Source organism: Mesocricetus auratus, unplaced genomic scaffold (genome assembly GCF_017639785.1).
Source record: "Mesocricetus auratus isolate SY011 unplaced genomic scaffold, BCM_Maur_2.0 Super-Scaffold_100676, whole genome shotgun sequence".
NCBI classification, from domain to species: Eukaryota; Metazoa; Chordata; class Mammalia; order Rodentia; family Cricetidae; genus Mesocricetus; species Mesocricetus auratus.
Genome location: NW_024429266.1, coordinates 106634652 through 106660067, shown reverse-complemented (window position 1 = coordinate 106660067; position 25416 = coordinate 106634652). Strand labels below are relative to the sequence as shown.

Genomic DNA, 25416 nt, shown 5'->3' with positions numbered 1-25416 from the left:
ACCGTCACCCCATAGGTTCATACCGACTCTGCCAGGGCTTTGACTATTTTAAACTCAAGCGGCTCATGATATCTCTGTTGGTTACTGAAGCTCCAAATGACTCTGTAACGATAAACGGCACACTTACTGAAAGTAAAACTAAGTATTTATTGTAGAAATTACAAGATTACAAGATACCAAACAAGTAACCCAGATGAGCCAAGTAGTCGTCGTCCGTCCCCCCCCCTCACCCCCCCCGCCCTGCTGCCAAACCGGAAGTCGAAATCTGGGAAAAGAGTCCAAGACTTCCTTTGTGCAGTCTTTTATGCCTTCCCCCGTAACACCCCCTAGCCATGCCCAAAAGTGGGCCTGGCTAGTGATGTAGTTCACTGCCTACGTACGTATACGTCTTTACATATGTCAGTATACGTCTTTAGTCATGCCTAAAGTGGGTGTGGTTAGCGGTGTGGTAAACCGCTCTTTCATTACCTCATCTGTATGCGCCTCTAGTAAGTCACATGGTTAATGGCGGCATACAGGCTTCCTCCTACAGGTTACCATCCTGGAAAACTGGATAAGCCAGTGGCTGGGTAATCTGAAACTTGGCACGAACAGTGTGTCACACTTCTGGGCAGAAAGTATTGCAACCAGGAACTTGTAGTTCCTCTGGTGAACAGTAGGGTGGAGGAGCAGTAGGGCGGTGCCCTTGCCATTTTAGGGCACTGCGTCTCCGGCGTTCTTAAAGAATGTTTTCCCATTAGCTCGACAATCTCTTCCTCCTCATCCCCCGAGAGGTCCTCCTCTGTTTCTGAATCTTCCCACGATTCTTCTAATTCTTTCCTCAGCTCCCTTAAGGAGGGATAGATTTGTTTCTTTTTCCCTTTCTGTTTCTTCTTCCTAACCTTGCCTTCTGATTGTTCTGATCTTTCTTCCTGGAGCATCTCGAGGGCAACCTGCCCTTTCTCTATAGCCTTTTTGTTCCCCTCTTGATCCTCCAGACAAGTGCGTATCAGCCGCCATACTGGCCGAACACATGGTTTCAGCGTTCCTTCCTTCCAAGCAAACTCCAGGTCTTTTCCCAGCTTATCCAAGCTAGCCACAGAGAGGTTCCCTGAAACTGCAAACTAGGGTGCAATGGCATCTCATTCACTCAAAAACCTCTGCAACGTGGCTTTGCTTAAGTTTAATTTTTTAGAAAGAAGCAGCTCTTGAAGAGCCAGAAAAATTGGGTGTGATTGTGCCGATCCCATTATGCCTTTTTAAAATCTACTCTTTTAGTTGTGCCCCCCCGAAATTATGTAAGTTGGATAACAGCACCAAAAGACAAGAGCCCACACTACAATATTAAACATTAGCCAAATTATCACCACAAAAGTGGGGTCCATTTACTTTACTCTCATTCTGCAAAGTGAGGTCTTTTACTTTCAGTTTGCCTTAGCTGTGAACTGTCTTGCTCCTAACCAGAGACCTTATTGCTCCTAAGGGGAGACCTTATCGCTCCTAACCAGAGACCTTATCGCCCCTAACCGGAGACTTTATTGCCTCTTTACCGAGGTCCTTATTGTCCAGCTTGCTTACCTCAGGAATTTACCGGTACTGCCCCGACTTTGAGACGTTCTGATGTCCCCGTACGGGCCACCACTTTGTCAAGACCACCCTCGACCAGCAAGAATGACGCAGCAATGAGAAATCTTCTTCTCACAGTTTATTCGGGGAAACTTGCTTATAGGGAGTGGCCCCAACCTCTGGAAGTCGGGGCTTAATATACTCAGTGATAGCCAATCAACTACACCCAGGTGGCACGCTAGGATAGGTTGTCACCAAGCAGATCTATAAGGGTATGTGGCCTTACTCCTAATAAGGAGTTGTTTACTTACTGAGAGCACTCGCTGTCGGGCTGGCAGAAGGCGGAAACCGGCGCCATCTTATAGGCGTGGTACTCATCAGCTCCCAACCACTAAAGGCATAGCATTTTCAGTATCCCCAAATATACGACCTGCAAGTTGTAGGAGCCGGTCCACAAACTTAGAATAGGTTCAGATGGTACCTGTAGGATCTTAGAAAGTTGGTCTCCTGCAGCGTTATTAGGCAAGGCTTTCCATGCACTGATGAGATCTGTGCATAAACAGCTGGGTCGTAAAGAATTTGCTGGCCTAGAGTTGCACAGGCTCCTGTGCCGGTAAGCATTTCTAAATTCTTATCAGGAAAACCGGCAGCCGGGTTACTCTGCGTCATCTGGTTACACAATTCTTGGTATTCACCCCTCCAGATCAAATAATCTCCCCCAGACAGCAGCACAACATAATTGTTGCCAATCACTAGGGGTACAATTTAAGGCTGTAAAGGATTCAAAGATGGCCAGAGTAAAAGGAGCAGGAGTCCCATATGCCATAACTGCCTCCTTCAACTGTTTTATATCCTTAAAGTTAAGAGGGGAGTGTTCTCTCTGATTCTGGCCTTGAGGATTAGCTGTCTCTACAACTGGAAACATCACTCTGCCCTTTTGCATCTCAGGAGGGGCTGAAGGAAGACAGAGAGAACTGGAATGTTTGGGATTATAGGTAGGGGGTGTCGCTCAAGGGAGCATTTTTAAAACTTGTTTTTTAATTTGCGGACACCTTTTTTAAGTCGAGGCTTTTTGCCTTCCTCCATCTCATTCCCTGAAGTAGAGGGAGAAGACTCAGAGGAAGAAACACTAGAAGTTTGAATTGATCTAAGTTCCTGAGTTTCATACCCTGAAGAAGAGGGAGAGGACTCAGAAGGGGAAGCACTGGAAGTTTGAATTATTCTGACAGACTCCAGGTCTTGAGCCTCTGTGAAGGCATCCTTAGTCTTCCTGACCTGTTCCTTTATTACAGTATTACCACTAATAAGTGCACCCTTATGTGGGGACACCAGACCTTGAGCAGAGACCCACTTCCCCTTCGGCCTGGGAGTAGGCAGCTGTAAGACAATGTTTCCTAAAAACATGTTTACTAAAAACAATACAATGCCCGGGGCCATAAGTTCCTGGAAAAGGCCTGCCCAAGGAGACTGCCCTGACCTCAACCTTGTCCAAAGACTAACCGCCTCTTCTGACACGCCAAGATCAGTTTTTGGTGTCAGAGCAGAACCAGCCAGGGTAGAGGAGAGAGCAGAAGCTTCTCTGGAGGGAGAAGTTTTCTTGAACCTTTTTGGGGCCTGCTTAAAGTTTTCTTTACATCGTTGAACGAGTCTCTGTGTTGTCAATCCCCGACACCTTCCACAAGTTCTCGGACACAGGCCGCGCAGCTGACGCAACACCCTTAACAAGACGCCACAGAGAAAAGACAACAATTGGTATGGCATTTGGCCCTTCGTTATGTAAAGTTCTTTGTAGGTCCATTTTAACCTGGTTCCAATCAAGGGAATTAAGATCACCAGAGACCAAAAACCAAGGGCTGACTTTATGTATGGTTTTTAAGAAGTTTTTAGCTGTCTTATGTCCGATAATTGTGCCTTGGCATTCTACAATTGTATCAAATGGTCCTCCAAAACAGGGTAGGAACTAGCAGCACCCATACCTAATATGCTCACTCCTAACCTTAAGAAGAATGTTGGCTGGCTTTCTGTGGGGGTGGGCTCTCAGGAATTCCCTGACAATTTTGACACCAATGGGTCAAGTCAGGGCTGGAGCCTAACTCTAAACCACCCCTCTATGGGGGCTGACCCACCTTCTGGGGCCTAACCTTTTAAATCACCCTTCTATGGGGGCTGACCCACCATCTGGGGCCTAACTCAGTATCCTAAACTTGGTACCCCTATCCAAATACACCCTCCTACCTTGCTTGCCAGCCAGCATTCAGTTTTTCTTCTTTTCCAATCTCGGTGGGACCTCCATCTGTAGCAAGCTGCAGGTATGTTCACAGCTACAGTGCTACCATACTTCACAACGATCCAAGGCTAAGGGCTAAGGATGAAAATAAAGACAAAGACAGCGGCTCATTCTTGCAAGGAAAAATGGCATTTATTATCACAAGGGTGGAGCCTTATATACCAAAGGCAGGTATGGTGGAAAAACACCAAGGTCAGAAGCCTACCCTCCCAGGGCCCTCCAGCAAAGGGTGGGCCAAAAACAGGAATTAGCTTTTCGACAAAAACCAGGAACTTGCATGCAGGCCTTACTGGGAGGAGGGGATGAGAAATGTTTTGCCAAAAGCCTCTAGTAACAAGCAGTCAACAGACCCCCATGGCAGATTGTTGTTACTCATATTACAGAATTTGGCAAGTTAAAATGCATACGCATGGCAGTTGATAGGTATTCAGGTTTCTTGGTGGTCACTACACAAAGGGGAAAAGCCACCAAACATGAAATAAGTCATTGTTTACAAAATGTTTTGCTTACATAGTAGTTCCAAAAATGATAAAAACAGATAACAGGTCTAGATACTCAATGGAAAATTGATCAAAATGTAACTTCAAAAGATAAAAAAGCGAGTGGGGAGTAATGTCCTCAGTCTCCACAAGATGCAAAATCTTAAAATGTCGATGCCAGTGAGCAATCTGCTTCAGACAGATTCTGACATGATGAAACTTGAGTAGTTATTGCTCAGGTCAAATGGAGACGTTCATATGCCAGACAGTGGAGAAGACCCGATTCTGCCCTAATTTGGGGTCGAGAATGAAAGGAAACAGTTGGTTCGAGATTCTCAGTTTCTGAACAGGCCTGCTGCATCAGCCTCCCAGACGCATGAGTTTTCATCCTGGAGGCAACAAAGAACTGGATGGCTAGCAATCTTTCCTTGGCACACCTTGAAACACAAAATTCACTTTCCAGTTTTTCCCTTTGGGGAAAAAGGACCATTTCAAACAATTGAACAGTAGTATGGACCGTGAGGAGTGGCAAAATACCCTTTTCAGTATTTGAACAGGACATGGTCACTTAAAAAGCTGTTTGAGTGGTGAAATATCAACCTTGGTGGATGGTGTTCCTGGTATTATGCCTATGCCAGTGTATTTCTCTGGAGAAACACAACTTGCCCTAATGCAACAAAAAAGAGACTTTGGCATCACTGCTGGGGTGATTGTAGCTGTTGCTGTTGCTGCTTCAGCAGCCATTGTATCTGGGACTGCCATCTCACAGTCTGTAACTATAGTGAATAAACCAGCAGAGGAAGTAACAGAGGCTTTCAGCACTCAGAGATCCTAAATAACTTAGTACAGGTAGGAGTTTTAAGTATTGATCAACGAACATCCTTAAACCTGTTCACCTACCCTGGCACACATTTGTGTTACCCCTGGGAAAGTTTATACTCAATTGGCCAATCAAATTATTAGGATGAAGAGACCTGGGATCCTCTGTCCTCTGGAGAGCTCATCCTTAGGGGATCCCAGGTAGCAAGCCATTTAATCAAAGAATGGGCCAGGTCCCCATCTTTTCCATTTGGCTAAGGCGCTAGACAAGTCCAGGTTCGGTTTATCAAACTGTGGTTGAGCCTACAGAAAAATGAGGCAGCCAAGGGACTAAGGGGATGCCAACCACCCTAAGACAGGAGGGTCATGCAGCCCGGGTGATTTCTCCTTTGACTGGTAAGGTTGGCATTAACGTCCTAGCCACCTGAGACAGGCACTAATTTATGTAAAAAGAAGGGGGAGATGCTGGGCCCCAGCCCCCATAGGGTCTCTGAGTCTCTGCTCAGTCAACAGGTGCATCCTGTTTTCCACTCCAAGTGCATCCTGTTTTCTAGTCCTGGTTTACTGACCCGGGTTTGCCCTACTGACATTAACATCTAACATTAGGAAAACACGATCTCTTCCACCTGGGGCTTTTTTCCACTGTGCTATAAGCCTGTATATGTAAGGCCACTCCCTCTCTATTAAAGAGAAGAGACCTCTTAGCACAAATGACTGGCCCTCCTGTCTTTCAATTCAATCTCCACGCTTTCACCCAAATTTGATGACTTGATTTCTCCAGACTTGCTCTTGGTGCACGCAACACAGAGGCTGGTTCTAGGGCCTCCCCAGTGCAAATGAATGTATTTTCAAAAAATAAAATGTAAGAAATTTAAACTCTTCACTCGTTAGTTGAAAGTTATGTTTTTTATTTGATGGGCAATGATGCAAATAGAATACAAAAGTAATTGTGTTCTTTAAGTGTGGCAGGTAGGATAGAATTCAAGGGTAAAACTGTCACCCTTGCCAAATCCTCCCTTGGTGACTTGAAGACCTTTAGCCAACTGCAGTCTGGTACTTAAGGCCACATTTGGGTCAGGGAGGATGGGGTGTCCAAGGCTATGGGTTTGGGGGAACCTTTCTTAATACAGCCACCTGGGCCAGACGATGGGCAGAGGTTGGTGGTCCAGCCTTGAGTCATACAGAGAAGGGACTCTCCCTGCCTGAAGGACACCTAACTTTCTGCACCAGACAGCACAGTGGAGAAGCCTAGCCACTTCCACAGGATCATAGCATTGTGTCTAGAACCCCACGGTGGCTGGCTTCGCTCAGACCAGCAGGAGCTCATCCTCTGCCTTAAATACCCAGACTTCTGCTCAACCAGTGGCATTAGCAATACATCATCCTGATCCTCTGGGGCCAGGACTCTTGTGTGATGTCCATCTGGAGTCCAAGTAGGTCATGGGGACCACAGACTGTGTAGGAGGTGGCCTCGGTGAACCTTACAACTTCAGACACCAGTGAGGCATCTAGAGGCACTGAGGGTAGTGGATCTGGTGCTCTGAAACAATAGGAGAGGCCAGAAGTATGCTTGGGATTGGGATGGGAGCCTTGATGGGCAGTGGAGGAGCCGGTTCCCCATCCTGCTCTTGTATGCCCTGCCCTCAGGTTTTGACCTGTGCTGTTATCCAGGGCCTCTGAGGGAGCAGTAGATGCAGTGACCTGGGATCTGGTCTCAGGGATGCAAGCTGAGTTACTGGTTTGAGTAAGCAATACCCAAAGATGGAGACAGCCAATCTGAAGATGCACTGAACAACCGTGCTGGCAAAAGAAGCCCCCTGAGAACCTCCAGGAGTCATATATTGGCTCAAGATCTGGAGTAGAGAAGGCAGGTTCCTCAACACAGCGTTAGTTAGAGCTCTCTGTAGGGAAGTCTTCTACATGTAAGGTGGCACCCTGGGCAATAAGCTGCCCTTAAGAAGGAGGTTCCTGCTGCTGCACAATCACAGCCACCATCTAGGTGAAGGGGGCAAAGATGCTGTACTCCTGAGTGCAGATGGCATAGAGTTTGACGTGCAGTCCTGAGCAATGGCCAGCAACAGCCATTGTTGCCAGTGACTGCTGCTGTGATGACCTTTCAAGGCGGTGTGTAGGAGGACTCCCACTCATCAGTACATCAGTACAGTCTGGCTGTCCATCACACACCTATGTCTCATACACAGGCTTGTAATCCTGGCGTTGGAAGCTGCAGGCTAGTATGACAGCCACGCCTTTCATCTGCTCCATCAGCACAGAATATCCGGTTGGTGTAACAGTTGGCAGGCAGGTAGCAGGCAGGCTGTGGCACCAAGGTAGACAGCAGCTCCACATGGGAAATTCCCAAGTGGGCAGCCATGGCAACCCTGCTCATGTGTGCCATTGGCACAGTCCCACCAACTATTAGAGCACTGAACCTCACTATAGTAGCACTCACCTAGATTTTCACTATCCCCCCAGTGTAGCAAGCTGCCAGTGTGTTTGCAGCTACAGTGCTACCATACTTCACAACGATCCGAGGCTAAGGGCTAAGGATGAAAATAAAGACAAAGACAGCGGCTCATCCTTATAAGGAGAATGGCATTTATTATTACAAGAGTGGAGCCTTACATACCATGGTCAGAAGCCTAAGTTCCCAGGGCCCTTCCACAAAGGGGTGGGCCAAAAACATGAATTAGCATTTAGACAATAAACAGGAACTTGCATGCAGGCCTCACTGGGAGGAGGGGATGAGAAATGTTTTGCTAAAAGCCCCTAGTAACAAGCAGTCAACAGACCCCCATGGGGGAAGGGTGCAACAAATCCCCCTTTTATATATAATTTAAAAAATGAGCATCTGGCTTAGGTTGCCCGGGACGTTAACATCTAATTTACCCATCAATGAGAAGTCTGTCCAGGCCTCACAAACCCTCTGTCTTAGGTTGGTAGATGTCCCCCAGGACGTACCTGTCATTGATAACTCATTTGTCTTGCTGGCTCAACCAGGCCTGCACTGAGGGGTTGTCTGTTGACAAAGAAAGCATGATCTGCTTTGTAAGAAAATTTCACTGGGCTTGTGGCCTTTCCATATGGCAAACTAGGGCTAAAGACTGTGTTGCCCAGGGTCATAATCCCGAGGGCTAGTGACCCACTCCATTTCTCAAGTAATAGACCTGTCTGTTGCAGTCCTTTAAGAGGTGGGTCTCCCAAAAGGGAGGTACCCTGATCTCAGTTAGAATAGCCAATTAAGTCCATTTGTTAATTAAGATTTAAAGTGCCCAATTGTAATTAGTATAAATTTGGGAATTTAAGGTAGAGGCATCCTCCCCTGGGGGTTTATCTAGCATGCCTGCCGTGGCAACTGGCTAAGAGATAGGGAAGCCAAAAACTGCAGCTGCTGTGATGTCAAAGTCACTCCCGTGTCATGTGAGGATGAGTTAGTTCTCTCCTGAGTGTTCCACTGGAATAGGCATGACTCCTGCGACACGGACCACCAAGGCTGATCAACAGCTTCTCAAGCAGCATTTCTGGAGGAAATAATTAAACATTTCTCCTGAGGGAGTGTTATTGAATCCAAGTAGGAAAATCCATCCTGAGGGCTGCCTTTCCTAGGCTACGGTTGAGGCTGATTATCTGACACTGAAGACCTGCCAGCATCAGGACAGGCAGGTTCCTCATTAAAGCCTAATGAGTCTATAGGTGGCTGATGAGTATCAGCAGGAACAGAGCGCACACAACGCTCTGGAACCCAAATTGGGGACTCACCATCTTGTGGGAAAAAACAAACAGACCCCTGGGCCCTAACCAAAACTGGATCTGGTCCTTTCCAAAGACCCGAGGTTAGGTCTTTCCATTTAACTAGAGATTTTTGTTGTACAGCAGGCCGCCAATGACAATCTGCTGCGGAGTTGCCAGAAGCATCCATAATTTAAAAATTTAAGATATAGAGAATAAATTAAAGAGTAGAGTGAGGGGAACCAAGGTGGCCCCCAAGATCCCCTTTCTTTACTTTAGCTAAATAAGCTTTTAAAGTGTGATGAGCACGTTCCACAATAGCCTGTCCTTGGGGGTTGTAAGGAATTCCAGTTTTGGGGGAGATATCAAAATCTAGACAAAAGTGATTGAAACCTCTGCTGACATAGGCTGGGCCATTATTGGTCTTAATTCGTTTTGGAACCCACATGTAAGCAAAAGCCTGTAAACAGTGGCTCTTAACATCACCAGAGTGGGCAGAGGTGAATATCAGGTGGGAAAAAGTATCTACAGAAACATGAACAAATTGTAATTTACCAAAGGATGGCACATGTGTTACATCTATTTGCCAAATGTGGTTAGGCAAAGTCCTCGAGGATTGACCCCCAGGTGAGGTACAGGAAGAAATTCTACACAAAGAGGGCAATCCTTAACTATTTGAATAGCCTGTTCTTTGGTAATCCCAGTATGAAAGTGTAAAGACCCTGCACTAAGATGAAAGCGCTTGTGCAGGGATTGTGCTTTAGTGAGTCCTAGTAAAACCACACAAATTTGAGCATACCTCTCAGCCATGCAATTTCCTTCGCTGAGGGGCCCTGGCAAAGGGGTGTGGGCCCTAAGATGTCCCACAAATATAGGTTTGCTCCATTGCCATAGCAGACCTTGTACCTGTAATAAACTTTCTTGTATCTTAGAGATGGGAGCGACATAGGCAGCAGTCTCTAAGGGTTGGATAATATGAGCAACGTATTGACTATCAGTATAAATGTTTAATGCTTCCGTAGGGAAGAGTTGTAGAGCCAAGGCCAGGGCTGAGAGTTCAGCCATTTGGGCAGAAGTTGCAGGAATTCTGGCTGTCTTAATGATCGGATAAGACATGACTACAGCTGTACCTTTAGAAGAACCATCTGTGAAAGCTACTTGCCCCTTAGAAATAGGCCAAGGACCAAAGTCAAGTATGGTGGAAAAACACCTAGGTTAGAAGCCTATGTTCCCAGGGTCCTCCAGCAAAGGGGTGGGCCAAAAACAGGAATTAGCATTTAGACAATAAACAGGAACTTACATGCAGGCCTTACTGGGAGGAGGGGATGAGAAATGTTTTGCTAAAAGCTCCTAGTAACAAGCAGTCAGCAGACCCCCATGGGGGAAGGGTGCAACAGGGCTCAAGCTAAGGGCAGAGAATGGAGGGCACTGAAGACTGAGGTGTGGCCAATCTCATGTTGATCCTTCCAGGAGGGACAGGTCCTCTCTAGGTGCAGAGAATGCCCAGGGAGATGGAAGCAGGGGGATGTTGGTTGTTGGGGCCCAGAGCAGAGACCCCACTTACCTCAAGCACTGGGCAGTGGCTGGAGGAGGCTGAAGACTGAGGTATGGCCAGATTCAGGTGATCCTTCAGGGTGGAGCAGGACCTCTCTAGGTGCAGAAAAAGCCCAGGGAGAGGGTAGCAGGGGGATGTAGGGATTTGGGGCTCAGAGCAGGGCCCCCACTCACCTCAAGCATAGGGCAGGGTGATTTATAGGATCTAAGACTTTCTTTTGTCAAATGTATTTCCTCTATCTTCAATGCATGGGATTCTGTCTTCCATCTCTTGTATTCTGTTAGTTATGCTTGCATCTGTAGTTCCTGATTGTTTATTCAACTTTTTTATTTCTAGTATTTCCTGTTTGTGTTTTCCTGATTGTTTATTCAACTTTTCTATTTCCAGCATTACCTCAGTTTGTGTTTTTTTATTGTCTCCATTTCTCTTTTCAGGCCTTGAACTGTTTGAATTGTTTCCTTCATCTGTTTGGGATGATCAGATCTTGCTGGTGTAGAGTTCCAAGACTCTGGTGGTGTCATATAAGCTTTTCTGCTGTTGGATGTGTTCTTACATTGTCTTCTTCCCATCTCTTCTTCTAATGGGTATAGGGGGAGTCTCTCCCTCTCCTGGTATGTATGGCATCAAGGGTCTGTCCTCTCTTCTCCTCTTTCTCTCTCCCTCTCCCTCCCCCCACTCTCTCACTCTCTCCTGGATGGAGGATGGGCAAGACCGGAAGGGTGGCTGATGATGCTGGCTGCTTTCTTCTGCCTCCTAGCCCCTCTAAAATGGTTTCTTATTGAAATAAATTTATTTAAAAAATCCTTTCTTAAGATATCCTATTGTTTCCTTGGCACCTATATTGTCTGCAGGAGCTGATTTAAATATGCTAAGATTATTGTACATTTTGTATTTTCTCTGTCCCCACGTCATTAATAACAATGGTCTCAGTGTGAGTAAGACTTAATGAATTTTAACTTTACTTATTAAGTGAATATTTATTTACATTACTCATTATATATAAAGACATATTAGTGTTGGCAACAAAGAAACTTGAATTCTTGTATCCTACCTGTGTTTTTGAAGCATTTATATTGCAATTTAAAATGGTGATAATATATTTTACTGGTAGCTTGTTTATATATGAATCATAATTTAGAGAACTGAGAAATGGACATTTGTCCTAATACAATTTGTATTATAGCGCTTTCATATTGAATGACTCAGTAGAGGATTGAGATGCTAATGGTTTGACTGTTGTCGTGATACATTGTGTATGATCTAAGCTACTGTGAAGATCATACTGCAAAGCCAGCCACACTAGCTAGTTATAGAAGCCAGGCAGTGATGGCACACTCCTTTAATCCCAAGACTCAGGAGACAAAGGAAGATGGATCTCTGTGAGTTCAAGACCATCCTGGGCTACACAAGAGTGAATCAGAGTGAAACAGAGTTCATGTCTTTAATCCCAGCTCTAGAGAAAATATAAGGAGTTCAGTCCTGTTTCAGTAGCAGTCTGAGATTTGGTGAGGAACAGTGCCGTCTGTAGATGCAATCTCTGGTTCAGTGGATTGCCTCTTCTGTCCGAGCATTGTCTGAAGTGAGAACACTCTGGTGGCTTGCCTGCTTTGCTTCTGTGATCATGAGGTTGAACCCCAATATTTGTTTCTGGGGTTTTACTTTTGGTGTTACAGACTATTTCTAGATCCTTAAACCAGAGAAATTCTTTTCTTAAATTGATTTTATACATACGTTTTAAATGATGTATATAAATGTAATGTATGTAAGCCTTATATGTATATATCATGTATATATAATGTGTAATGTGTATGTGTGTATGTACTAAAGTGCTCACAAAGTCTAGAAGAAGGTGTCAGCTCTCCTGGAGCTGGAGTTATGTGAGATTGTGTATTGCCTGACCTGGGTGGTGGTAAATGACTTCCAGACCTCTACAAGAACAACAAGTACTCTTTCATTTTTACACTCTACTATTTTTTCTATTTTTATTGCGTATACCACACTCAGTTCCCCCTCCTTCCCCTTCACCTGACCCCCACCTCTGCCCTTCCTACCTCCAACCCACCCATTCCTATGAGGGATAATGCCTCCCTTGGGAAGTCAACAAAGTCGAGCGTATGACAGAGCCTACATCCAGGAACTGTTGGAAGCAGTGACCCACCACCAAGCACCAGGCTGAGCTCCATGTGTTCAGTTGAAGAGAGGGAAGATCCCAGAGAATAGGAGCTCATGAGCTCTGGACTGTAGCTGAGGAACCTGTATGGGACCTAACTAGGCCCTCTGAATGTGGGTGACAGTTATGTGGCTTGATCTGTTGGGAGGCCCCTGGCAGTGGGACAACAGGCGCTCTTAACTGCTTACCCATCTCTCCAGTCCCAATGCTTTTGAAATTTTTCTCAAGCAAAGCATTTTTCCATGAACAGATTTAGTCAAAATTCAACAGTTGTATGTAATAATAGAAGGAATTCTTATTTTGTATGGAGGCAAATGCACAAACACAGGTGCTGCCATGGTTTCTCAGAGAAGACATCATAATATATATCAGAAACCTGCATAGTAAGCTTGGAGATGCTTAGATGAGAGTAGCCAGATACCTCAAATCCAACTTCTTGAGATACTTTCTATGATAAGCTTTTTCAAATCAACCTCACACTATGGAATCGTATCGTCCTGGATCTTGATCTGTTGTCTTCATGACAACTTTCCAATGTTAAATCTTCCATTCATCCATGTAAGTGTATGTTGCATACTTACAGCTGGCACTAAAAAGGTGAAGGAGGATTACAAATTGAAGTGTGTGTGTGTTTATGTGTGTGCATATGTGTGTGTGCATGTTTGTGTATGTATGTGTGCGTGCATGTGTGTGTCTGCGCATGGGTTTGTTGGAGTAGGTGTGCCTGAATGTCTTTCTGGGTGTGTGGCTATGTACCTGACATTTATTATAGGGCAGGGTGTGCATTCTGGTAAACTAGCTGTGTATAGGAACTTTGGGTATAGGGGAAGCTGTGTCAAGTAGAACCTGACCCCTAACCCTGAGTAGACAGCTTTAACTATATGGAGTAGTAACAATGGACCCGACACAGAACACCCTTCCCTCCCCCCTCTGTATCTATCTATCTATCTATCTATCTATCTATCTATCTATCTATCTATCTATCTCATATCTCTGTCTCTTTTACTTCAGTCTCTATTTTTGTCATTGCCTTTATCTCTGTCTCTCTCATCTCTCGTTTTCTCTTTATGTGTGTGTATGTACATACTTTGCTGTAGGGAGATGAACACCTAGTAGGAGAAGGACATGTTTGTGTGTAAATAGGGCTTTGATTGTATTGTTGATGAGTCTGTGCATGGTTTCATACAAGTGTGTACCTGAGTCTGAGTGTGTGGCTGTGTACCTGGCATTTAGCTATAGGGAAGAGTGTATATGAATACTAGTAAACTAGCTGCAGGTTCTATACATCTCTTGTTCTTAGCTCTCATTCTTCAGATGTGAGTATATAACACCGAGGAACAGAAGGGAAGGAGCTTCCTAGCATGAATGGATATCTTGATGTATATGTGTAAGTTGTACTTTTATTGCGGGGGATGGGGTACTAACCAGGAGCTGAAACCTAAGTCTTATGTATCTGTGGGGTTTTGGATGTGTAGGAGGAACTATGTGATAGATCCTGTCAAAGCTATGTTTTTGTATGAGGCTTTGACTACAGGATAGGTGACATCTAGTAGTACCTGAAACTAGATTCCTGTACAAATTCAAGTCATACAGTGGTTGGTGGAAGGAGGTGTGGTGAGTTTGTACCTAGCAGACCACTGAGCATTTTGTCACTAGGGTGGGGGAATCCAGCAGTACTGATCAAGTACCCGTGTTTGTGTGTTGAACCTTGAGATTAGGGCAGGAGGTACCTATCATGGCCTGACACCTAGTCCTGTGTATGTGATCGGTTTAAGAGAGGAAATGCTGAACAGAACCTGAAACATAGGCCTGACTATGGGGCTTCAGCTATAATGGAGGTTATACAAAATACAACCCTACACTTATCCCTTTGTGTATGTGAATACATATATGTATGTATGTATGTATGTATGTATGTATGTATGCATGCCTAGTGTTCTACTGCAGGGGAAGTAGTATCTTGCAGGATCTGACACCTTGCCGTGTACATACATGACTTTGTGTGTGACTGAACATGGGTATATGTGGGGTTGTGCTATAGTGAAGTTTGTAACTTTAGCTGGTGCACAGTAGGATCTGACACACATACAAACAACCACAAACACACATGCACACAAAGCACACACACATGCACACATACATAAAACACATGCACACATTCACACAAAAACACAAACAGGGATAAGTTTTAGGTTACATTATTTGTCCCTTCCTTTATGGCTGAAGCCCCACACTCAGTCCTATGTTTCATGTACTGCTAGGCATCTCCTGTCTTAAACAGATCACTCAGGATACCTAAATAGAACCTGACACCAATCCATCTCTCTCTCGTGTGTGTGTGTGTGTGTGTGTGTGTGTGTAAATACTTATATAGCTGGTCTTGAGAACTAGCTTTATGTGTGGGATCTGTCTGTAGGAGAGGGGGTGAATACAAAGATACATAGATTTTTGTGTGTATGTGTGTGTTATGTGTGTGGGATATGTCTTTAGGAAAGGAGGTACCAAAAAAGGTTACTTGCATGATACTTGTGTGTGTGTATGTGTGTGTGTGTGTGTAATCACATAGCTTGTCTTGAGAGTTAGTCATGTGTGTGGGATTCGTCTGTAGGAACTGGGTGACTAAAAGGATACCTAGATGTGTATGTGTGGGGCATGTATACTTACATTGCTGGTCTTGACAGCTTGTTATGAGTGTGGGATATTTCAGTAGGAGAGGGGTGCCTAAAAGGATATTTAGATGTGTGTGTGTGTGTGTGTGTGTGTGTGTGTGTGTGTACTTATATAACTGGTCTTGATAGCTAGTTATGTGTGTGGCATTAGTCTGTAGGAGGGAAGGTGCCTAAAGGTATGAACCAAGGTGTGTGTGTGTGTGTGTGTGTGTGTGTGTGTCTGTGTGTGTGTTTATGGGCACTTTAGTTGTTAGGTAGGGATAACCTCACATTACCCATCACCCTCCAGACTGTAATGTGCCATTCTGGTTTAGTAATTGGGTCAATGTCCAACATGGCCACAACCTGATACCCAGCACATTGTGCATCATAGGAAGGGGTTCAGCAGAACCTGATGCCTGTCATTGTAGCTGTGTCTTCAGAAGAATAATGTCCAGCAATGGTAATTCCTCCCAAGTGTGCAAGGCCTGATGGGGGGATAAGGTTCCAGCACGGTGTGCTAGTTGTCCATTAACGTGCAGTAGGAGGTCAGACAGAACTGGACACCTAGAAGTGGATGAGTGGGCACAGGGTGGGGTCTGTCCAATGTGTGTGATGAATATCACTGAATCTCAGAGGGTAGCAGTGGAAGAAGGGGATGTCCAGCTGGGTCCCAATGTTAGCTTACGGGTGAACTGGTGTCCATCAAGGTGTGATAAGCATATTGTAGCAGGTTGGGCATGTGGAAAGTGATGTCTGGGAGTGTTAGACACTTATGAGTGTGAGTGAGGCAGTTAGGGTGTCAGAAGAGCCTGAGATCTAACAGTGCATGTTGGTGTGCCTATATCTCTGGTCAGCACCAGCCCACATATTGTGCAATCTGCCAAGCTTTGCAGGACATGGCCTAAGCCCCGTTTCCATCAAAAAGACCTGATAACTAGCTGTGAATATGGGCGGCATCAATGGTGTGTGTATCAGGGCCTCATTCCTACAAGTGTAGAAGTGGGCTGGGGATTATGTCCAGCATGCCCTCTTCTAAACTTGTAGTATAAGGCCCTATAACGCATACAATTGATGATAACTGAATTCATTTCTAGGCTTCAGGCCTGCTTGATATCCCCTCCCTGACTATTATAGGCTCACATACACTGACACGGCTTCCATCACACATGCAGTGCACGACCATACTAGGGAACAGAACTATGGGACCCATGAAACATCAGTGGGCACTGAGCGTCAATGAGGTGCAGTTTGTGTCCAGTGGGTCCTAAGAAGTGGCTCTGCAGGAGGAATGGTTGAGGGTGTTCTGATAGGATTTGATACAGATTATATGGAGGCCTTCATAGTTGGTGTCCTGTAAGGCCTGACATGGAGAAAATCACATGGGTCTGGTGGGGAGCTGATTCTAATATGACCCAATGCATCTGGGGAGGTGTAAGGAGATGCCACATCAACAGGAGACAATTACTAGCAAGGATGTTTGAGCATAGCAGATGAATGGGGTCACATCAGGTCTTGACTCCTGGTGTGAGGTGGTTGGGAAGGGGCATCCTGAACTGATATTTAATAATGTATGAAGACTTTGATACATGAGTGTGTGTGGATAAGGAAAAGTATCAGGTAAGGCCTGATTACAAATGTATGTGTGGTTTGTGGGCTGTCAGGCCCTGACATCTATAGTTTTGGGAAATGTGGAGTGTTCAGCACAGTCTGGGTGTGATGAATTCATTGCAGGAGAGCAGGAGGGTGATGTGTTCTGTGTGGTAGACATCTAGTAGTGTGTGTGGAACAGGCATGGGGAGTGTGCAACTCTAGGCTTTCTGGGCTCCAGGAGCAGCAGCATGGAGACTCCCCAGCTCCAGCAAGTCCTATGTATTTCCTATGCTCCATCTCCCTCTTATACTGGGCCGAGGTATTTGAAGCCAAAAGCAAAGCAGACAGAGCTGGAAGTGGCCCCCAGCTCTGGATAGTGATCACTCTGCTTCTGGTCCATATCTTCATGCAGTAATCTTGAGCTGCAAATGGGTGTAAAGGAGAGGAGAGCAGAGCCCATCAGCCTGTCTGCCTAGCATTCCCTTCACGCTGCCTAGCACTGAACCGCCATCTTGTTGTCTTCTGGGGTGTGACAGTGTCCAGGCTTCCTCTAGATGTCGTAGGTTGCAGTGGTCCTCCAGCCATTCTCCAGCTTCTGTCTTTTCTTGACTCAGGCATCAGAGCTCATCTGATCTCAATTCATCTTCTCTGTTGTTTCTGCTCTTCCTCCATATGAAGCAGAACTTTCATAGCTCTCTTCTGTAGCTCTTCCATGAACATTGCAGTGCTGGGATCTGGAGTCAGCTGTAATATTTGAGAGTCTTTTCTTTCTTCTAACAGGTTCCATGTTGTTTGCTTTTACATACTTTCCTGCCATCCTATAGGACAGACCATTTTCTCTGCCTTGACTTCCTGGGTGCTTATGACAAAAATCAGCTTACATGATCTAGGTGGGTTTGTTACTGGGATTTGGTTCCATGTGTCCAGTCTCTGTTCCTCCCCTGTCAAACTTTATGGGCATCTGAAGGTTTACATGATGTTATGGAACCAGAAGTGCAGAGTCTGCCGTCTCTTCTAGGATTGACCCAGTGGGTTGTTGGATTTGATGTTTGGGCATCAGATGGGCATCTTTCTGAGTCTGTCTGAAGAAAGATCTGTCACATTAACAATAGTGACTGCTGCTGAGAACAGGGGTCTGACAGCTTATATTCCTTTGGATTCCTCAGAAATCATAAGTGTCTAGAACACCAATCAGTATAAATTCTGTTAGAGTTCTCCTTAAATACTTCAGTAATTTGCTTCACCTGCTCACAGTCTCTATTCAACACCAGTGAGAAACAGCACAAGTAGATGACCTCAAGTGAGCCATGTCCATGTTACTGGTGGCCTGGCCAACAGGGTCCATGGACACTGTGCTTTTCATGCATTCCAGTCTAGTTGTCATGTAGAAATGCACACTGGCTTCACGATTCACTGCTGAGGCATGCTTTTATCTGTTCAGGCAGGTTTCCTGGGTCATCTGTGAGGAAAGACAGGCATAAGTAACCTTTTTGCACTCTCAAAATAGACACACCTCCACAGTGTGGTGGAGATTCCACACTAAAACATCCACTGCGAAACTTTAATCAAAAGGGATCCACCCGTTGTCCACACATCTTGACAAGAATTGGGCAGGGGCCTTCTGTGGTGGCATGCAGAAACTGAAGTCATTTCATTGCTCTCCACAGTATGTCCTGTGTGTGGAGCCCCTGGGGTCCTCAGGAGCTCAGGAAATTACCTGGTGGATTTTTATCACCATCATCTGCACTGAGTACTCAGATCCTCTGCTCAGGAATCCCCTGGAGATGTGGTTCAGGATGTGGCCAAGCACCTACAAGATAAGGAATATTATAGTGCCATGTAAAGGCTGGCTGATAGTTCCACTTTCCCCAAACAGAAGACCTGTGTTCTTGGCAGGTTTTCTTTTAGTGCAATTTGGGGACTAAAGATGCAGGTATAATGCCCATTATCTTCCAATGTGACCTTCCCTAGGCCAATATCATTAGGGTCTCCTTAGAGATGTCTGATTTCAGGGAATAATTTCTCATGACTGCCCTGGTGCTTTGCAGGAATCAGGGTGTAGGAGAAGAGGAGGAAAAGTATTTTCCCAGAAACACGTCTACACATAGGCGCTCTGCTTCTTGCTCCCCATCTCAAGTCCTCTGTCTACATTAGACAGGATACACACTTGGTGAAATTGAGCGTCCACAAAGATCCTGTCCCAAAGACCATTCAAATATAGGGAGAGAAAAGATGGCCAATAAGAGATCTGGGTTCATGTATGAGACTCCGTGTGACCCACCCATACCAAACTGGTCATCATGGCAGTGTCCATAGGCCAGTGGGTGTAATTTAAGTAGTGTCCCAACCAAACATATTATGTCCAAAAGAACATCTCAAAGACTCATTTCTGTGAGGAGGAACCCGTGGACCGCTTTGAGCTGGCGTTTATGAAGGTCCTGCTCTAAGTAGCTGGGACTGATTGCACTTGCTCCTGCTCTGTCCATCAGACATACAGTGAAAGAGGGAGGTGCTGGCAGTGGGGGGCCTCAGCTGTCTTCTGTTCTCTCAGAAGAAAAGGCTAAAGGCAGGAACATGCCTCTCATTACAGGGACACACAAAGTTCCCATCAGGCTCCAGGGAAATGTTAGTAAACAGAAATAAGCATCACATCTGTTCATAGTGAGATTTAACTTCTTAGTCCCCATCTTATGAAGCCAGTGATTTTCTTAGGTTGTCTGTCCTGGGTTAGACTGACCAGGCTACAGCACCCAGGTTTCCCTTTCCCCGGTGCTGACTTCAGGAAAGCACATCAGGAAAGAAACTAGCCTTAGTCATCACCAGGGATGTAGAGCAGCATCACCCACATGAGCAAGAAGCTCTGTAGCTCTGTGCTCGATTTCCTTGTAAGGCCGTGTCCACCCACATGTTTGTGGTTCCTCAGGCCAGTATAGAGTCAGGAACTGCTCAGTTTCAGAGTGACTGTCCTACCATACAGGGGTAAGGAGATGTTCACCCTTTCTACAAAAACTGTTCCTTTATAAAGGTTAGGGGATAGTGGGTCAGAGGGGAAAGAAGCTCTACTAGCCACAAGTTATGCCAAGATCCCTCTCAATGTATGGCTGTGTTGTCTCTCATGATTTTGCCCCTCTGTATCGTGAGCTCAATGACCATTTTCCTTGGAATTGAAAATGTCTGGCTTTGGCAGCCTAATGCTTATTTGTGTATAGACCAGTGTCAAGGGTAGACCAGATCACAGAAACATCTCTCATACAATAGGACTAGATAGGTAGTTTCAATATTGTCTTTAGCCACATGAGGCACACAGATGAGCCCTGGCATTCAGTCCCTTCTGAGTGGCTACTTTTCATTGCAGACAGCAGTGATCTGTCTCAAGTGTGTCTATGACATCACCAAAGACAACTTTCACAGGAGGACACCCAAACAGACAGCCTGGCCAAATGCCTCAACTCAATGGTCATAAGGTTCTGTCTATGTCTAACCTATGATGTGGTATCTAAATAAAAAGGATTCCCAAGACTGTGGACTAAGTCATGAGTCTACTGTGCTGCAAGACAGGCAAGCAATACCCACCTTCCAAAGTGGAGCAATATCCCAGCTTTCCATCCACAATGGAATCATTTACTTCCAGCTTGCTGTCACCTTCCTGTTAGGAGATAAATATGCTTCTGACAAAAGCCCCACAATCAGGGGCCCTTCACCAACAGCTAGACTGATCCAGCATCATGCCGTGGGACTGTGACTCCTGTGATTAGAGGGACAATGGGATGTAGGCAGGCTGCAAACACAACAGCAGGGAAAGCAGGAAGAGGGAAGAGAAGGGTCACCTCTCCCTCAGTGTGACAAAACATCTCCCTTCGACTTTCTCTTTGTATAGAAAGACAAAAGAGTATTGCTGTGGTATATCCATGAAGACTGTCCCTTTGGGACTTTAATCCACGGGCAGTTTGGAGGTGAATTTTGGCACAAGGCTCCACTCTGAGAAGAATGCTATGGAAGGCCATCCTTAGGACTTGGCCTTGTTACCCATAGTTTTCTATGGAGATTCCTGTGGTAGATGATGGCTTACCTCCTCCTTGCTGGACTTCTCTCCTGGGTTAGTGGACACACTGCCATCTGGACTTCCTGCAGGGCTCCCACTTCGGCTGTCTCAGTCACACCAGGAAAATTTCTACCCCATGTCTCAACCTTCATAGATACTTACCACTTCAGAAGATAATGATGTATGCAAGACACAGTCTTAAGAACTTTGAAATATATAGTTCAGGTTCTTGACTCTTATTTCATTCTGGGCCATCCACTTTCAAGTGGTTTCTCCCCTCACACTCTTCCATAGGCTTTGGAGTTTTATTACCCCAAACCTTTGATCCTCTCCTATCCTTTCCTATTTTAACTAATTTTTTCTGCCTCTACAACCACTGATTCTCATCCTCTGTTGTTTACCTTCAGCTAAACCATTTCATGCTAATGGTTATGGTAGTGCTATAGGGCTGTTCCTTTAGAAAAAAGATTTGCTATTTTTCATATTCATGGCTGTCATGTGATGGTTGCAGCGGACATTAGAAAACATATAGATTGAGAAACACAGGAGTGCATCTTGGGCACCCCATGCAGCTGCGTGTGTGCGACCACACCGCTCTCCACTTCCACTGGTACCACTTCCTCCTGAGAAACATGACTTCTCTTGCAGGCTGGCATGCAGCAGCATAGTCGTCTCAGACAATTTCCAATTCTCTTCTTAACCCTCTTCCAGCCTCAGGATAGACGGCTGGCAGAGCCTGCAGTTACATCTTCATGAGGGACATCTTCAAAGATGTTGTTGGATGTTGTCTGAGGGGATGATTTCTGGATTTCAGTTATGTCTTCAGGAGAGACATTGTCATATGTTTCATGAAGGGAAGATCTCTGGATTTCAGGTATGTCTTCAGGAGTGACAGCATCAAACCTGTTGGTGGATGTTTACTGAAGGGAAGATCTCTGGATTTCAGGTATGCCTTCAGTAAGGACATCATCAAACCTGTTCGTGGATGTTTCCTTAAGGAAAGACCTCTGGATTTCAGGTATGCCTTCAGGAGGGACATCATCAAAGGTGTTGTTAGATGATGCCTGAAGGGAAGATCTCTGGATTTCAGGAATGTCTGCAGGAGTGACATCATCAAAGCTGTTCTTGGATGTTTCCTGAAGGGAAGAAATCTGGATTTTAGGAATGCCTTCAGGAGTGACATCGTCAAAGCTGTTCTCGGATGTTGCCCTAAAAGGCTCTTTCTGGATGTCATATGTGCCAGTGGTATTCACAATGTGAGGTACCTTCCTGTAACTCCCTGAACTCTGAGTGCATGAGCTGTTGTTGGGGGTGTTCACTTCCTGGGATGTCTTGCAGGACAAGTATTTTGAAGAAGAAATGCTCTCAGAGGACAGGGATCTTGAGGATGACGAATAGCAAATCATGCTATCCACTCTCAAACATCTACTCTTGACAAAAGTAATCTTATGATGAGCCAATTTGGGGGCTGGGTGTGGACGTTTGTTTCCCTTCTGCTGCCAGCACAAGGTGGCAGGCATGCTCAGGCTTCTCGTGGTCTTCTTCCTTGATCCCTTCTCATCATGCACCCGGTGTTCCTCCAGAAAAGTGGGAAGAGCAAACTCACTCAGTCCCCTCTGAGAAGTAACGCCAGTGAGAGCGTCTGCTGCGGACATAGCAACAGAGTCCGGCAAAAACTTCTCAGCATATTTAGAGTGGTCACGGTGTGACTTGTGGTTTAAAATTAGGTATGCGGCCATTATGCTATTGAATTTTTTCTCACGTAGACAAGCACTAATGGCCTTTGGGTCATAGCCCATCCTCCACACAGCCACCAAAATGTTGGGATTTGGGTTGTTGCAGAGTGTCTCTAAGGATGGGGTGATTTTTCATATTTCTTCCTTTTCCTTGACCCACTGGTGCTGCCTAATGTCATATATCTTGGGCCTCTGCTCAGGCTTCACAGTGAACAACTGCTCAATGATGTCTGCTATGTTTTCTGAAAGTCTGTAAGGGAGGTGGTACTTGGGATCCTGCATCTCCTCCTCCATGTCTGAGTAGGTACTGCCTTTGAATGGAAAGCCTGCTGTCACCATTGCATATAAAACCACTCCCATGCTCCAGATGTCCACTGCCTTTGCGTCGTATTCTTTGTCAGAGAACATCTCTGGAGTACAATATCCAATGGTTCCCGGGGTGACACGGGTGGCCAGGCCAAAGTCGCACAGCTTGATGCTGCCTTTGTTATCAAGCAGCATGTTATCCAGCTTGATGTCTCTGTGTGCAATGTCATTCTTATGGCAGTAATGAACTACACACACTAGCTGTGTAAAAATGTGCTGGGCCTGCTCCTCCTGCAGAGAGTCCATCCTCTCAATGTGGCTCACCAGATCTCCACCAGCAGTATGTTCCAACACCATATAGGTGTAATCTTTGGTGTTGATGACATGGAACAGCTTGATAATATGTGGATGGTCCAACGTTTTCAAGATGTCAAGTTCAGTTTGAATGCTGAAGTCATTCCTTGTTCCATTTTGCAGGACCTTGATGGCAACTTGCTCCTCTGTTTGAAGGTGGCAGGCAAGCTTCACCTCAGCAAAGTTCCCTTTGCCAAGGGTCCTGAGGACGACATAGTGATCGGATAGTGTCTCCTTTTCAGAGGTGCTGGCCTTCAGGTCCAGCTGCATCGTCACCTTCTCACTGGTCTTGTTAGTGAGGTTCTTGGTAACATCCATGACAACACCAACTGAGAAAACCAGATTAAAAACAAAGAGAAGTAGGTCTTAGGGAAAGTCTATAGCTTTCAGTTTCTACTTGGAGAAGTGTGACAAATGCAAACTTACAATGAACCTGTGAGTCACACAAATAAAAATGAGAATAAACTTAACTCCATAAAGGATTTTGGAAAATGTACTGAAGATGAGAACTGAATCTAAGGAAATAGACAATAATGAACATTGCAAAAGCATAAAACATTGATTATTAAAAAGAGCAAACAAAACAGACACAACCTTACCAAAAGTGGTTATGTAGGAGAAAACACAGTTTAAATCTATAGCCAAATTTTGGTGGTGTTACAGCCAAAGTGGCTGGAATATAAAGAATCATTTGGAAGTTATTTCTTTTGGCAACTAACATGACCATTCTTTGGGATAAATTTTTCTTCACTACTAAGTTCTCAATAACCTAAACAATGGAAATCATAGAGTCATACACACTTGAAACACGTTCTTAATGAAAATATAGAGTACAAATAGTAACAGAGAATCAACATTTCTGAAGAAATAACTAAATCAGAGGGAATAGAAATAATCATGGTACACAGTTTACCAGATGCTCTCCTTTGCTGAGAGAAAGAAATGCAGTTTTTTAAGGAAAAGATTTCCATTATCAAATTCTAAGGTAATCCTTTAACAGCCATCAAATTTACCTATGTTTCCTGTTCCCAAATAGTGTATTTTACTCTGACATAATTTGGTGAATATGATGATCTCATATTTGTCTTTTAGTAATGCAGAAAACTATTCTGCATTAATTAATAGTCACTTGCCTTCATGAAAACTCAATTCATGAGACATTTCTCAGAAATCCATGATATCTATCACGTATTTAAACCATATGTGCATTTACAACTTATTTTGAATTTTTTATTCTTTCAATAGTTTTGATAAATTAGCACATAATTTTTCAATTTACATTTTAATTCTACTTCTTTGTTTTCAGATCTGATAATGTATCTATGAGGGAAGATATTACAGGTTTGATGTTTCCTGACTATATGATAAGTATGAATAATGATAATATTCCAGTGTTCTCTGTTCCCTATATAGTGATAAAATAAAAGGCAAAGAACCTGGACTCACTTAGTTGTCCTAATTTAGGCTGGATGCTCACATGAGTGGCACATTTTATTTCCAGAGTACTATAGATATCCCTGACTTTCCTTCTTTCTTCTTTCTTTCTTTCTTTCTTTCTTTCTTTCTTTCTTTCTTTCTTTCTTTCTTTCTTTCTTTCTTTCTATCTTTTCCTTCCTTCCTTCCTTCCTTTATATTTTCTTTTCACCAGAGGTATCTTTGTCTTTATAATGGTCATTTCTCTTTCTGACATTGTATTAGCTTTCTTTTATCGTTACAGAACATCACAAATTCAGCATTTTAAGAGACACCTCAGCCTCAATACACGGGGGAGGGCCTACGTTGTACCCCAAATGATATGATAGATTTTGATGATCCCCCATGGGAAGCCTCACACTCCTTTAGGAGTGGATGGGAGGATGGGATGGGGGTTGGTGGGGAGAATAGGAGGAAGAGAGGGAGTGGGAACTGGGGTTGGTATGTAAAATATGATTGCTTTTAATTTAAATAAAAATTAATTAAACAAAAAAGGCTTTCTAGGAGTCAATGATGTCAACACATTTCTCATTCAAATTGCTCGTTTCCCAGTATTTTTATCCTATTCTCATATATTATACCTTGGGCATATTTTTCCCTCTTTGCCCTCCCCAGACTCTCCCCCTGTCTTCCCCAGATTTACCCTCTCTACATATCCCCTCAGAAAAGGTCAGGCTTCT

At 44.7% G+C, this 25416-nt stretch overlaps 1 pseudogene; it reads right to left on the bottom strand.

Annotated features, from left to right (window-relative positions):
* Positions 1-6437: 6437 nt before the first annotated feature.
* Positions 6438-22606, bottom strand: LOC101827810 (annotated as a pseudogene).
* Between the last annotated feature and the right edge of the window lie 2810 nt (positions 22607-25416).